General features: G+C 36.2%; 1 protein-coding gene across 2 annotated transcripts in view; it reads left to right on the forward strand.

The window, feature by feature from the left end:
- The first annotated feature begins 297 nt into the window (after positions 1-297).
- Positions 298-15131, forward strand: part of LOC121947736 (ecto-NOX disulfide-thiol exchanger 2) — a 242114-nt gene continuing 227280 nt past the window's right edge. For both annotated transcript variants that reach the window (XM_042492831.2, XM_042492832.2), the window contains exon 1: positions 298-447. The gene's annotated coding sequence lies outside the window, so the exon portion shown is untranslated. The remainder of the gene's footprint in view (positions 448-15131) is intronic.

Genomic DNA, 15131 nt, shown 5'->3' on the forward strand with positions numbered 1-15131 from the left:
TTATTTTCATGTAATTTTCTTGTAACTTTTTATTCTTTTTAATCTTATCTTTTATTTAATCTTCTTTTTTTTTGCTAATTTCCTGCAATTTATGGGCAATGTTATAGTATGATGCTTATTGCCCCTCTATCTATGTATTAGACAATCACTCCAGTCTGCTCAAGTTTCAACGTGTTAATCTAAAAAGCAGCACCAAAACGAAACCATCCTAAATATTTCGCCTATAGGGGGCCGCGAAAAAACAGTCAACAAACAGCACGTGTCAGCCTCTCGCTTGCCGTACTTGGCTCCGCCATTGTTTGACAGCTCTCGTTGCTAACCAGAGGCTTTTCCTGGTTACCCACTCAGCAAGAAGCAGCTGAAAGAAACTTTCAAGTGTCGTGAGGATATGTGTGGACGTCTATTAGCAGCACAGAGAGCATGGAGGAGGACAGACGCCACAGCCAGGTACTTTATACTCCCTCTCAGCTTTCTTGTTTTACTTCTTAGCTGCTAACCGACAATGGTAGTTAGCATTAGCTTCTCTCACAGACACGGGAAGTTTACAGTGAGGAGCAGTGTGATGAAAGTTGGCGGCATTTTATTCGTTTTCTTCTTACATAATGCGCTTCTGTTGGTGTCATATTGAGCGTTATGTATCCACGAATTTAGTCAAATTATATGACTTTTTTCCCCGAATACGTAACGTGAAGTTAGATGACTTAACTGATGATATGTTTGATTGTATGGAGGAGTTTTGCAGAGCAGCATTTGATAGTCTCGTTTTTAACATCTGCAGTGAAAATCCGTCTGTTAAGCTAATTTGTATGTTTCACTCTCGGTCAAACTGCTGGTTTTGTCTTGAGCTGGAGATTTGTGCTGTTAAAGTCCCTCTCTCCACGTTTTGCTGTACTAAAGTAGGCTACAATTTTGGAGTACTTGTACTTCAATGACTTAGATCTGTTTTACGTTATACTTCTGCTCCACTACACTTTAGGATCAAACAATGTCATAATCATTTGACAGTTTTTATTTGTAGTTACTCTGCAGATTTATACTTTAAAACAGCGTATAAAAGGATATATTATGATGCATTATAGTGGATTATGCTCGTAGGTCGTAACGCAGTTGATTTTAGTTTCACCTCTACCAGCTGAAACATTAGTGATGCTTCCACATTAATGCATAAATAATTATAATTCAGTTACATATTGTATTTGCATTTGTATTTTATATTTTGAACTTACATTCTAGTTTGACACATTTTATTGGAGCATAAGGCAGTTTTATATTTTACACACTTTTTTTATTTTACACACTGTACACACTCAGCGCACTATTATATTGTAATTTAAATATTCACATATTTGTGCTAATTGTCTATTACTGTATTATTTTAAATCTATTTACACATTTATATTTACACCATACTAGACATACTTTATATTTAAATATTTAGATACTAGTGATAGTTTACTATTACTGTATTTCTATTCTTATATTTATATTTTTTCATACTTCTGCTGGTACTTATTTCTACATGTGATAATTTTCTGTGCTGGCATCAGAGTGACTGTAAATAACCACAATTTGCCCCGGGGATCAATAATTTATTTCTGATTCTGATTCTGATTAACAGACATAAGTCATTTATGCTGGTTAGTCCTGAGCTGCAGGTTGGTTCAACTCTACGCAATAAAACAAAGTGCATTTATGCAAGTACTGTACTTAATTACAAATTTGAGGTACTTGTACTTGAGTATCTCCATTCTCTGCTACTTTACAGTTATAATCTACTACATTTTAGAGGCCGATATTTTACTTTTTTGTGATTTATATTATAATAACGAATAAACAACTAATTAATTATGATGCATTATTGTGGATTGAGCTTCCCAGCGGCTAATAGTTGAAATTTGCTTCACCTTTACATGCTGCAACATTAGTGATGTGTACACATCAAAATTACCTCAGTACATTTACTCAAGTCTTGTTCTTCAGTATACTTTTTGGGTACTGGTTCTTGAGTTGGCTATTTCTTTTTCAGCAGCTTCTTTATACTGATACTCCACTACAAGCCACAGTTTAACTAGCCACAACATTAAAGTGATGATCACAAAATGCATCACTAATTATTGTCCAGTGATATGATATATATTATTCTGAGATGAGTCATTCCACATATTTAGTGCTTTGACTTTTGGTACTTTAAGTGTAGTTTGATGCTAATACCTTTCTACTTGTATAAGATTTTGAATGCAAAACTTCTGACTACTTCTTATACGGACTGGTCCTGCAATAGTCAAAACTATTTTCAGTAATATAGAGCAAGTTAAGGAATAAAAGATTTCCTATATATGTTCTGGCTTGCCCGCGGGGCCCTGAATCGGTGGCCGGATGGAAGCAATTCAAACTCTGAATTTAAGGGGTGTGAAGCATCCACTGATATCTGTTTAGCCTTCCTAACCACTGCTGGGTTAAATATCTCACAGAGTTTCTCACAGAATTTTACTTGTCCTTTCTTTGGTTGTCATTGTTGTATTTAGCATGTTGTACAAATAAAGTAGACCTTGGGCTGAGTTGAATATCAAACTTGTTTTCAATTGAACTGAATAACTAATTCATCAGTCAACTAATGTTTCAGCACTGGGGTCAAGTGGTAAATCATTTGCTGTTATAAATGTGAGAGAAAAGGGCTTTTCTCTGTGCAGTAAGACAGTTTTATGAGCGCATTGTGAGTGATATGGAAATAATAAGAATCACCATTGTGGTACTTATCTAAATGTTCAGACGACCAGCCTTTGATGAGGGCACGAAAGTGGAGAGCTCGCCTCTAAAAATATGGAGGATCATTACCGAAGACACCTCTGCAAATACATTCATTTCCAGAACGGCTCATGATGAGGTGCATTTCTTTGGTGAGATTTGAAGGATTACTGAGTCATTAATGGTAACCTAATGCCAGTGATATATGAGGTGTCACACAGGTCTGAAGATCTAAGTCCAATAATGAGCTAAAGCATGTCTTCGGAGGTATAATCCTAAATCTTGACTCTACATTTTACTAAGAGAGGCGCTGTTGATAGCAAAGGTTAATCCACCTATTGATTAAAAATGGAGGATGCCATTTGTTCTGGCCCCCTCTTTAGGCCCCGTTGTCAGAAATACAACCAGAATCTGGGCAGAAAAAGATGACGTTTGAGTCGCTTTAAGCAAACTCACTTATTCAAAGAGAAGCATTTGCGTAGGTTTTTCTATCTGCTGCAGAGCTGCGGGCCAATATGCATGATGTTTCATTCAGTTTCTTGAAATATTATGTATTTCCTGTGACGCTGGAGACCGACTAAGAGCAATGTGGTGAGTCATAACGTGATTGACCTGTAGATGTATAACTAGCTTATTTGTTAACCCAAATGAAATATGCAACCACAAATTAAATGAAATGGTTTAAAAGACTATGCCTTAACCACAATGAGCTGTGATAAATAGTTGATTAATCACTCACTCAGTTAATTTGTTTGTCACATGAAAGCATATTAAGAGAAGTTGTAGTGAAATGTGAGCAATTTATTGATTGACAGGAAATTAATCACCAACAGTTATGATTATGGGTTATTTTTTCAAGCAAAACTGCCAAACATATGCTGCAGGGCTGCAACTAACAATTATCTTCTTTACTGATTATTTTTTTTGATTGATCTTTAGTCTATGAAATATTAAAAGTGAATAAATTACATTTACAATTTCTCAGAGGCCTCAGTGTTGTTTTCATTATATTTGTAACTAAAAGTCCAAAACCTTATGATATCCCATTTCTTGTCAATTATTGCGTAGGGCTGCCCTTTGAAAGTCGCTGGTTGAGCAGTTTTTTTTTTGTTTTTTTTTTAATGCAGTCTACTTTTAGGGACATTTTGGTCAGCAGATTTTGCTGTAGTGTGAGTGCTCTTTGACGTTCACAGTACTCTTTGCAGCCTTGGACATGCTGCAGCTTTACAAAGGGAGAAAGACCTCGTAAGATGTAGAAGTGGTGAATTTACAGCTCACAGCAAGTTAATTCCAAACACTCTCTGACTTTTGTTGATATATAGTGCCAGCAAAAATGTTGCACATTTGCGATCCACCATTAGGTTGTTTACAATATGAAGTGAATGTCACACTGAATGTCCTGCAGAGCCCTTTCAGACTTTACAACTTTGTATGGAAAACAAGACAAATCATGAAATTTTCATATTGAACAGCCAAATCTGATTCGACTGGCACAATTCTGAGTCGGGTACAGCCCTAACATTACAAATTGTCACATTTGAGAAATATTGTTGCTCATAAATATTCTGTCAATAATCAGCTAATCACTATGACTTTGATAAACTGCTTCCATCATTTCAAATGTGAGGATTTGCTGTGTTACTCTAGTTTATATTAAACACTACTGCACGTTTTTAGATTTTGGAAGCTATATATGATATACTGTTTATGAGATTCTGATAAGCTTTTAATCACGTAATAAATACTAAAATTGATTGCAGTCACCAAAATGATATTGAATTCTGTGGCATTAAGTATTTCCAGGAAGAGCCCTGATTCATTACAGTTAAGCTCAGCTTGTATTCTGTTTATCATGTGAAGGATTAGGTTCAGAAGTTTACCTGCCTCCTTCTACTGGGGCCTGATTTATTTAAGGAGCGCTGAAGACTGCAGGACCAAGATGTAATAGGGGTGTCAATATTCCTCATGTCAGCAGGTTGTGCTTCATTAATCTGTCTGATTGATCCGACATCCATGTGGTTCCATGACCTTGCTTTGCACAAATAAGAACTGCACCCGTGCCAGTGTTACCTGATCTACTGCTTTGTTGATGGATTTGTGCGTGACTTATTGGAGGCCCAGGACAGAGACGTATGGACACTACAGCTGTGAGTGCTGAGGTGATGCTACATGTGGAACAGAGTGCGAGGCCTATTGTTTAGTTATGATGTCATTGTTGCATTGTTAAAGTCTGATTAGCTGGGAACAATGGTTGGCTTTAATTCAGAGGAAGCATCAGAGAGAATTAGAAACATGAGGGGATTAAGGCAGGGCAATGTATTGATATTATATCAATGTTGTGATATGAAACTAGATACGATTAGATTTAGAATATCATAATACTGTAAGTATTATCTTTTTCTGGCTTTAAAGGCTGCATTGCAGTAAAGTGAGGTAATTTTCTGAATTTACTAAGCCACTCTAGCTTTTCTAACATTTTTCTTTGCCCACTTAGTCAATGTATACACAGTACTAATGATTATTTACCAGTAATCAGATGCAAGCAGCAATAGTCAATGTTTTTTTTTAAACAGTGCCTTTATTGGGGTTTTCAATTAGAACAGGTATTACTTATAAATAAAATACTCGCAAATATGGTAAACCATAAAATGAAAAGTCAAACCAAAAACCAAACCAAACAAAAACAAAAATAAAAAAACACAGCAACAACAACAACAGCAATAATGATAATAATAACTAACTAAATCAATAAAATAGAATATAAAAAATAAAGGCAGAGGTAAAAAAACAGATGTAGTTACAATGTGCAGATATCTTAAAGATTACATGGGGTATAACACTTAATATTGTTTCCGACTGCGCCGACCCCACTCCTGTCTTTGGTTTTATTGGTCTTTATCAACATTTTGTTTCAAAAACTCCAAACTCCCCAAATATTTTCAAAAACTGCCAGCTTTCCTTTTGTGATATATGTTAGTTTTTCCAAAGCAACACATGTTGCTAAATCCTTAATATAGTGCCTTATACTTGGTTTATTCACATCTTTCCATCCTATAGCTATTGTTTTCTTAGCTTGTAAGAGACACAAGTCTATTAGTGCACGGTCACTCTTCCTGTTTGTAAAATCATGCGGATAGATACCCAGGATGCACAACTTAGGCCAACAAGAGATACTAATAGTCAACCCTACAAATTGTTGCATTATTGATGCAAATAGTTGCAATGTATTTCAAAATACTGTAATATTTGATTTTCTCTGTATCACCCAGCCCTAGACTTGACAAATTAATTATTTAGTCTGTAAAATGTCAAAAAATAGTTAAAATGCCCATCATAGTTTTCCAAAGGTTAGGGTAAGGGAATTGGATTGCTGTTATCTGCCAAACACTCCAAAACCAAACAATATTCAATTTATTATGACAGAAGACCAGGAAATGTAGAAATTTCTCAAAATGCATGCATATGGTAACTGCCCCTAACTCAGTTTTTAGTGTCAGTGCATTGCTGATGCATAATGTTATTTTATTTATGACCGTGCCAGGGACTGGATGGGTACTCTGAGTTTAGGTATCAGAATTGATATTGGGAGAGAAAAGGAGAGATCAGTCTACCCCTAAAATGCATACTAAACATAAAAACTCTTAAAAGTAGAGGGCGTTTTTTTTTTTTTTATCTTAAATCTTTAAATCTTTAATCTTAATTAAACCTAACCATATCAACTCGCATATTAAAAAAAAACCCCAAAAAAAACAGATTCTAAACAATCTGTCTTACTGGCACACAGAACTTTTACTCTGATAGGTATACTTTGCTGATTTTTGACCAGCTTTGCATCACAACATTGTGGACAGTAACTATAAATGAACTGTGGAAAACCTCCTCCCATCTGACCAGTTCCTAGATATCCCTCCTCCCCTCTGGGAAAACTCTGCCAGATGACACATTACTTACGTTATCCGGCAGAGTTTCGCTGGCTCTTGAGCTATTGCTCAAAATACAGGCTATACTTCTGCATTTTGGTATTGCCCGCCACCCATACTGCCACAGCTGACATAAAGAGTATAGAAGTCAGATCAAGAGACATACCTGCCCCTCTGCGACCCCTACAAGTTGGACTGAAATCTATTCAATCAGTAAAACTAGGCAGTGCTGAACGAATATATATTAAGATTATGTTACTGCACTGCCAATTTCTCTTATAAAATGCCAATTTCTCTTTTTTGTGCCCTGCTTAGCTGTGACTTGAGAATATGTGACCAAGAAGTTGGTGCGTACTAATACTGTATTGTGAAAACAATGGCTCAAAAAAATGAGATTAAACAGTAAAACGAAGCAGTGTTAATCATTTATAAACCAAGAGTCTGTTACTGTGTTGCCTATTTCATGTCTAAAATATTTCAGACACATATTATAGCCTACTGTTTAACTGTAGTTCGATACTGCTTGTTACCAGCTTCTATAATGTTTTGTGATAACAGACCAAGCTTGCATTACGTCACCCATTGGTTCAGTGTATTCTGGTAATAGTAGGTTTTCTACCTCATGAGCTACTTCATCATTGTTACGCCAGCAGATTCATATTAAATGATATTCTAATATCATTGTTTCCTTTACTTAAAACCCTGTAAGAAGCATACATGCTGACCACAATTTGATTAATAGTGAAACCATCCTGTTGTTTTTTATTTAAATTAGATGTTTGTTTTAATCAAAAAAGTCACACCAGAAATGGGTCTCTCTCTTTTTTGTTATAAAGGCCGTCAACATGCATTTAAAATAAAATTCAAGTCAAAACAGGCTATTGTACCCAACAGCTCAAGCAATCATCATTTTGTTAAAAGTTAATTTATCTGCACTGCTTTTCAGATCTGTCAGTTCAGTTAAATATGGAAGTTAGGTAAGGTGACCCTGGCTGCTTGGAATAGAACTAAGCTTCAATAAAAATGCAATAGTCTTACATTTTCAGTCAAAGCTGCAAACTGCATACAAATTTAGGTTATTTGTATTTGAATTATTTAAACTTTTTCATAACATGATTCTACACTGTCAGAGAGCTTAACAATAGTGGCGGGTGCTTTGTACTGTGCTTTAGTGTACGTAGGACGTTACATGAGCACAGAAATCATTTATCTCGTGAAGGTGTTTTCTATCAGAATCAGTGACAGCTCTGCATTTTAGCTGAAAAACTCTTTAAAAAAGAAAAATAATTGGGATGCTGAGTTAAGAATTAGGTTGGAGTGTGGTAACATTACCCATTCAGTTGAATAAAATATGTGCATCGATGTGTATATTCATCAGTCACTATCTCATTTATATTGTGATGGACAGTTTACATTTATGTTTATGCCCTTAAGGCCAAACAGTGGAGTCTTTGATTGATTATGTTGTAAAATAACCCTTCCTCTTAACGTGGACCCATCTTTGCGGACACAAGGAAAAATCTTCTGTGTTGTTTCCTTCTCTAGTCTTAATTCAGTTTATTAAAATTCATTACCATAACAGCACACCCACTTTCCACCATATGGTCAATATTTTTATTACTTGAAATTGCTGTGAGTGGTGGGCAGTCCCTCTGCTTTCAGAGCCCACATATAAAGTGTGTGTCATGTCCTTGATAATCAGTGTGCAATGTTAGAGTAGCTGAAAGCTTGTTTGGGAATATTAATGAGGTTTACGGATTTACATGCACATAGGCTAAATCTACAGTGCCGCATAATTAAAAACATGCAATTCTGCTGTGTAGCATAAAACGACTTTGTTTTTATAGTGCACGTCAATCATGAACTAGACAGACATTTTGCTGGTGTACCACAGAGTGCTGCTATTGTAAAAACTACAATTGAACTTCAATATTTTGTTCATGCTGAAGGGGAGGCTGTCAAAATCATGTCCAATTCCTGCGGCTGTCCCAGACTAACACTCTGCTGTTCACTGACACAAGACAAAAGACTGGAGGAGACCATGAATGGAAAGCTGTGATACAGGTTCCAGTTACTTAATGTAAGGCTATTAAGCTGTCAAACATATCAATATCTAAACGTAATTGGTTTTTGGAGCTGAAATGATTGGTCTATTAATCAATTATTGATTGACAAAGCATTTATTTAGGTTAATCATTTTTCAAGCAAAAATGAAGAATAACAAATATCGTACATTTCCAACTGCTCACTTGTGAGTAATTGGTGCATGTTTTATGTTATAATATACTGAATATTTATGGGTTATGGACTGTCAGTTGGGACAAAACAAGCAATTTGAAGCTATCCCCTCTGGCTTTGGGATGAAGAATAAGAATAATCAATACGCTGCTGTAAGCACACTATGTATTATTTAGAAAAATATAAATGTTGGATTGGGGAGAAGTCAGTTTTCAACTACTTCAGATAAGGAATAGGGGCAAAAGAGCTAGAGAATGGAGTTACTCCAAAAAGGACGGGGGCATTGTTGCAGTTTTAAGCTTTTGGTTTTACCTCAGAACTATAATTACAGCAGGAAACAACAGCTAATAAACAGGACACGTGCAAAGCAATTACTCAGTTTCTTTAATTAGGTTGATGTCAGAGGCCTAAAGGATAAAACATCAACGTGTCAGCGCCCACTGCTCTCTTGTATAATATCATGTAAACAGCTTCTCCTCCTCATAAGTTCTTACACCACTGAAGGTTTATCTGCTGTTGACAAATGCTTCATTAAGAAGTAGGATATCCCAGTATTTAATTTTGTGAACAGGCACTTACACTACAAGCAGTGTAGTCCAGTGACATCATCAGCCTAATTAATGCAAGTGATCATCAGGCAGACCTAGTGTTTATTAGCTGTTTTTTTTTTCCAATTTAATTATTGTTTTAAAGCAGGACTAAAAGCTTTAAACTGCAAAAATGCCTCTGTGCTTTTTTTTAAGCACCTCAGTATATGTGCTAAATGTCGATGCATGTTATTTGAATATTCCCTGAAGATTATAACTCCCACTAATCCCATCATTAATGTGAATGTAAACACTTGTCAGTCTGTTACAGCCCACCACTGACCTTTGTAGTGCAGTGTTACTTGCTTTACAGTTATATATTTGTTATAAATTTGAGATTATGTCCTTGCTGTTTGGTATTTCTTGTGTAAAAGTGCCCCAGCGATATTTTGATTTCATCTGCTAAATCTGTCTGACTAGACTTTCCTGCCTGAGGCACTCTTGCTAAACTTAGCCTGGTAGATGGCACCACGTTGGGAACATTCTCCATGTTCTGAACCAAATTGTTTTTGTTCCACTTTGGGTGAGAAAAGGTGACATTTCTCATTATGAGAGGTTTTATTGACCCTCAAGGGAGTTTGGGAGCTGGATAAGAAGAGGCAGGCGGTGGTAGGGTGCCATCTGAACGAATCAATATGCTTGTGTGTATTTTGGGTTTGTGGGTACAGTACCTATCCACCACAGAACAAATGGGTGAATTAATATAATAGTGAAAAGAGTTTCTTGTGAAATAATACCTATGAATTAGTCTTTTCCTGCAAAAAAAATGAGTAAATTGTCCAATATCCAGAATTACAAATGTCATGCTTACATTTTTGTTTCTTAAACATATGTCATTTTCTTCCACAAGCAGTCTCTCAGTCAAAATATTAACCAAAAATGGAGCAATGCCGTCATTGCAGTCAGTTTCTCTCGGTTAGAATTCCTTCAGTGTTTATTGTTCAGGACGTTTATACTGGAAGCAGAATTATCTGTAGAGATCTCCTCTTCCAGGTGATTAAAACCCATCTAATAAAGCATTTTCACGGTAAAAATCAATGCTTTGCTGATGTTTTTTTGCTCAGTGCCACCCCAGCTTTTGCTATTATGTGCTCACCTTTTTTCTCTGATAACTTAACATGTAAGAGTTTAGGGGGTTTTCACTGGGAGCTGAATTATTCACAGAGGTCCTCTCCTCTCCAGTACAAACGGACCTCTAGATTGAAGTCAGTAAAAACAAAATATAGCAGTGTCACCTTAAAAAAACGTTTCTCCGACACTTTTCACTACAACAGGGGCTGACGCTTAACTGCTGCGAACGTTTGTTTATCTGATAATGCAAAATCCAGACATAAGATAACTAAAGTCTTTTATACGGTTAAAACATAAAGTTAAAAATGACAAAGACCTAAAAATGCCATAAAGCATCATGGTTTTCAGCTTAATAGAAGTCAGTTTGTGACAGATTCTGACAAACAACCAAAACATGCTACGGATGGGCGACCACATCCTAGATTAAAATGTCTAATTTCTCCTGGATTAAACATTTTTGGAAACATTTGGGACAATGTAAGCACACAACTCAACAAAACATGTAACATCAATCTTGTTGTTAAGCATTTTAATGCAGAAAACTTACATATTGTCTTGTAAATGTTTTTTTTTTTTCCCACCTGTTTTTAACAACCACTAAATGAAACATGAGATCATGTCTCTTAGTCCTTGTATGTTGGGGAACATAAATTGTATAATTGTATTTAATTACGTTTTATTGAGCCATTTAGTGTTAAGTATCATGCAATGCTGGGTGCAATTTAACATTTATAATTTCTTAAAGAATGCATCAATGCAAAGTGCACACTTAGCCATGAGGAGGCCTTTATTTGAATTAGTAAAGCACTTTAGAGCTGTTTGATTGCACTACGAAAACATAATTGTACAGTTTTTGTTGAACCGATGCTTGTGTTATTTAATAATGTCATAGTTCCTAGTGTTTTGTTTAATATTTGTTGAGAGAGGAGCGTAATTGTAAATGCACAGAAGGTTCAGATGCAGGTTTCAGCCCATAGAAGAAACTTAAAATCATTGTACAACTGCAATGTTTTGCTACTATGCTGCTGGCAGTTGTCATTCTGAAATAACAATATACTGGTAAAGGATTTAAAAAAAACCTGAAAAGATAAAGAGAATATTATTTCCCATTTAATGGCAATAAAATGTCAGACATTGGATGTTTTTAATTAAAATTAAGTGTACTTACTGTCTGGATTTTTGTTATTTACAACTTCATTTGCACTGCAGAAACTAGAGCAAAGTTAATGTACAGAAGAAGACACTGAGTTGGCATAGTAGCTTAATTATAGTCACCTCCCTCGTTGAGGTCTTATGTTACCTTCTGTTCCACTTCACTCAAATGGCTGTTAAAAATAAATCTATCTCACAAGTTTAAACATCACCTACCTTTCCGGTATAAAAATAAACTGGCTTAAATGACAGTATGGGAGCAAACACTGTACGCTTCCCATGAGGCTGAAAAAATAGAGCACTTGGACTCACTTGTACTACAAGTACCACATGGGATATGCTGTAGGTCTACAGTACGTATGTAACATGATGAATGGAAATTTCACTCTGACCTTGCAGCGTACACCCAGGATAAGCGCAAGAGCATTGCATTGTATTGCTTTCACTTTCAGGGCATAGTCCAGTGTTTGATAACAAGTTCCATTTAGTCCTTAACACTCACCTGCTATACAAAGCCTTTTTTGTCCTCAGGCAGACTGAGTTGCTGTTGAAATTGGTCCAGCCACCTCCCTGCAATATACTTTATCACTCCCTGTGGTCAGTCATTTAGGCTATGTAGCTTTCAGCTTTAGGGTAAACCTCCTCATCCGATCTCAATGGACGTTGATCTTATGCGAAGTCTCCGAAAGGTGTGAAGTAAATTAATTTCATACCCTGGTAGGTCTAGAAGCTGCAGTGACATTGACAAGTAGAGGGGTGGATGTGCTTTCATTTTAATCCAGCACAGGAGAAAATGCAGTGTTCATCACAGCCAAACATGCACGACTTTTCAAATCCATGAGCTGAACAGTAATGCAGGCTGTATTTAACACTTTGTTTTAGGGCTGGTGTAACTATGGCAAAAGTTATTTCGCACACATTCGCTAGGAACGGGTGTGCTTGATTCACACAATAAAAGTCAAAATGGGAGAAACATTGATAGTTGCATCATGGGGCACAAAATCGTTTTATTGCGATTATCTTGTTTTTAAACTTGAAGGGAAGCCAAAATTGTAATTAAAAAAAATGGGATTAATTGCCCAGCCCCTTTTTTTTTTTTTACCCTTATTTACCTGAACTTCAGAGGATGACCTCAGTGCTTAAACTCTTTCGCACCAGGCAGTTACTGTCACCAATGCCATATATTTCTTAAGAATGAAAGCCATACTTTTAATCAGGCAGTGCTGATGATGGGCTGTAATTTTGGTGATTGAACCAAATCTTCAGTTGTCGTGATGAGCTGTGAGGACTTTGATTATTGCAAGAGTGGTCACAACATTATTTCATACTTTACCCTTGGCTATCATGTCCTTTATAAATGACATCTACATATTTCAAGCTAATGGGAACTTGGATTAGGTACAGTTAATTTCTAAGCCCTTGTGTCATAGGTTTCTTAGGATTTGATGAGTTGCCATCTGTCTGTCTTACTGGGTTTTATCTGAATGAGCTTTTATTTGTAGGATTAAGGAGTAACACACGCAGCAAACCTATTTATTTACCCGTGTTACATCCATGAAAAAAAGCTGTACTAGGCCTGCAGCCAGACATATGCCACACGCTGGATTCCTTTATGCGATTCCTCTCAAGCCTATCAAACACTAAAGCTTCGAATGACTGTACAACTGAAACACAATCTTACCCTGGTAGATTTTGTAAAGATAGGCTTGGCCCTGTCACTGTGACTTTTTGATGAAAGATAGCGGCTGATTAGCTGCCAAGACATTTGAAATGACTCCAGCTCTAAAGCCAGGATACGATTCTGACAGAGCTCTGTGTCTGAAGGAGCCAGACATCTGGATTAATGTGTGAAAGGATTTGACTGGTTTTCCTCCCTTGGAGCGCTGTAGTGCTGGAATCAGAGATGGATGAGTCTTTAGGCAATTCTATTCTTTTGTTTCAGCAGGTAACTCAGGGAAAGTTTTACTTCTGCCATGAATATGTTAATTTGCTAATGAATGTAAATGAAAATGACCAGATTTTTATATTTATTGTATATTTATTAAATGGTACAGTTCTTAAACTTATACGGGCGGTGGGGGGTGACTTTTAATTCATGAGGGCTCGCAACTCTGTATTCATTATTAAAGTAATAAGACATAATTAGGGACTGCATTTATCTGCTCTGCCAGCATAATATACTCGGACGCTGTGTGCTGTTGGCTCTCATTTAAAGAAAATGCCCATATTTCCTTCAGCTTTTCAACATTATTTAAAGCCTTTTCATCATTTTTTCATTATTTAAACATTAGTGGTATCATGTCTTTTTCATTAGCTCTTTCAAACAGAAGGACTTGGACACTGACCATAAATGCCACAGCAAGACCTACCTACACATTTGACTTGTGCTGTGCCTTTTATGCTTGTTTGTTTACTATGCAATCGTCTATTTAGTAAGAGGCTGAAAGACCTGAACGTTTTTTGGTGGAGGTTGGGGCACTGACACAAAATATCTTTTGGCAGCTTCCCAAATTCTTATCTGCCCCTTCTATAGATTGAATCACAGTGTTTGTTTACAATAACTCCAGGGTAGAAAACCCCCGCATTCAATACATAACAGTGGTGAGCAAATGCTGCCTCAATTGGTAAGGTTTTAGCTTTTGTGCCACTATATTTCGTTCATGAAAGAGGCTAGAAAAGCATCACAATAGGCAAAATAAGCACTGTAAAAATATTCAATTTAATCTAATTTTTATTTGTTCTGTTCATGTTAATGCAAAGCAGTCACATTCACAGTCAAAACAAGTCTAATACAAAGACCAAAGAGGAACAGGCCTGCCTCATTTTAAAAATAGATATATACAAAATAAATAGATGGTCTGTCAATTACAGTTACTTAACTAATACTTACAGTACCTGAAGAAAAAAAAAAGAATCCAAAGTGATACACAATAAGTGACTTTTGAAAAGAGGACACATTCCATTCGTCAACGTCATATAGTGTAATTATACTTTCTTTACACATTTTCTTAAGCAAAAGAAATATTGAAGCAGCCTTTATTTTCAAAAAGATCTGTCATCCAAACCATGTTAAACGACAAATCTTTCAATGTTACAGTAACGGCTGAAAATGACAGCAGAGGTAAACAACTTTGCAGAATTCATATATCTCCACAATTCAAACTGATTAACAGTTATCTACTCAAAAGTGATTGTTGTTGTTAGTCCAAATCCTCCTAATTCAATTCAATTCAATTCAATTCAATTCAAGGAGGCGGATGGCTTCCTTGACATGATGGCATGGGCCTTTTTCTTGACCTATGCTCACTGAAAGAGGCTAAGCTTTGCAGGGGCACTCCAGTGATTTTGGAGCAGGTGTTACCATGATTTGGAGACTTTCTGTGACAGTGAGAGATGAAGGAAGTGTTGAATGTTTGTA

The sequence above is a fragment of the Plectropomus leopardus genome, chromosome 8, assembly GCF_026936395.1.
Source record: "Plectropomus leopardus strain MGB_pleo_1.0 chromosome 8, ASM2693639v1, whole genome shotgun sequence".
NCBI classification, from domain to species: domain Eukaryota; kingdom Metazoa; phylum Chordata; class Actinopteri; order Perciformes; family Serranidae; genus Plectropomus; species Plectropomus leopardus.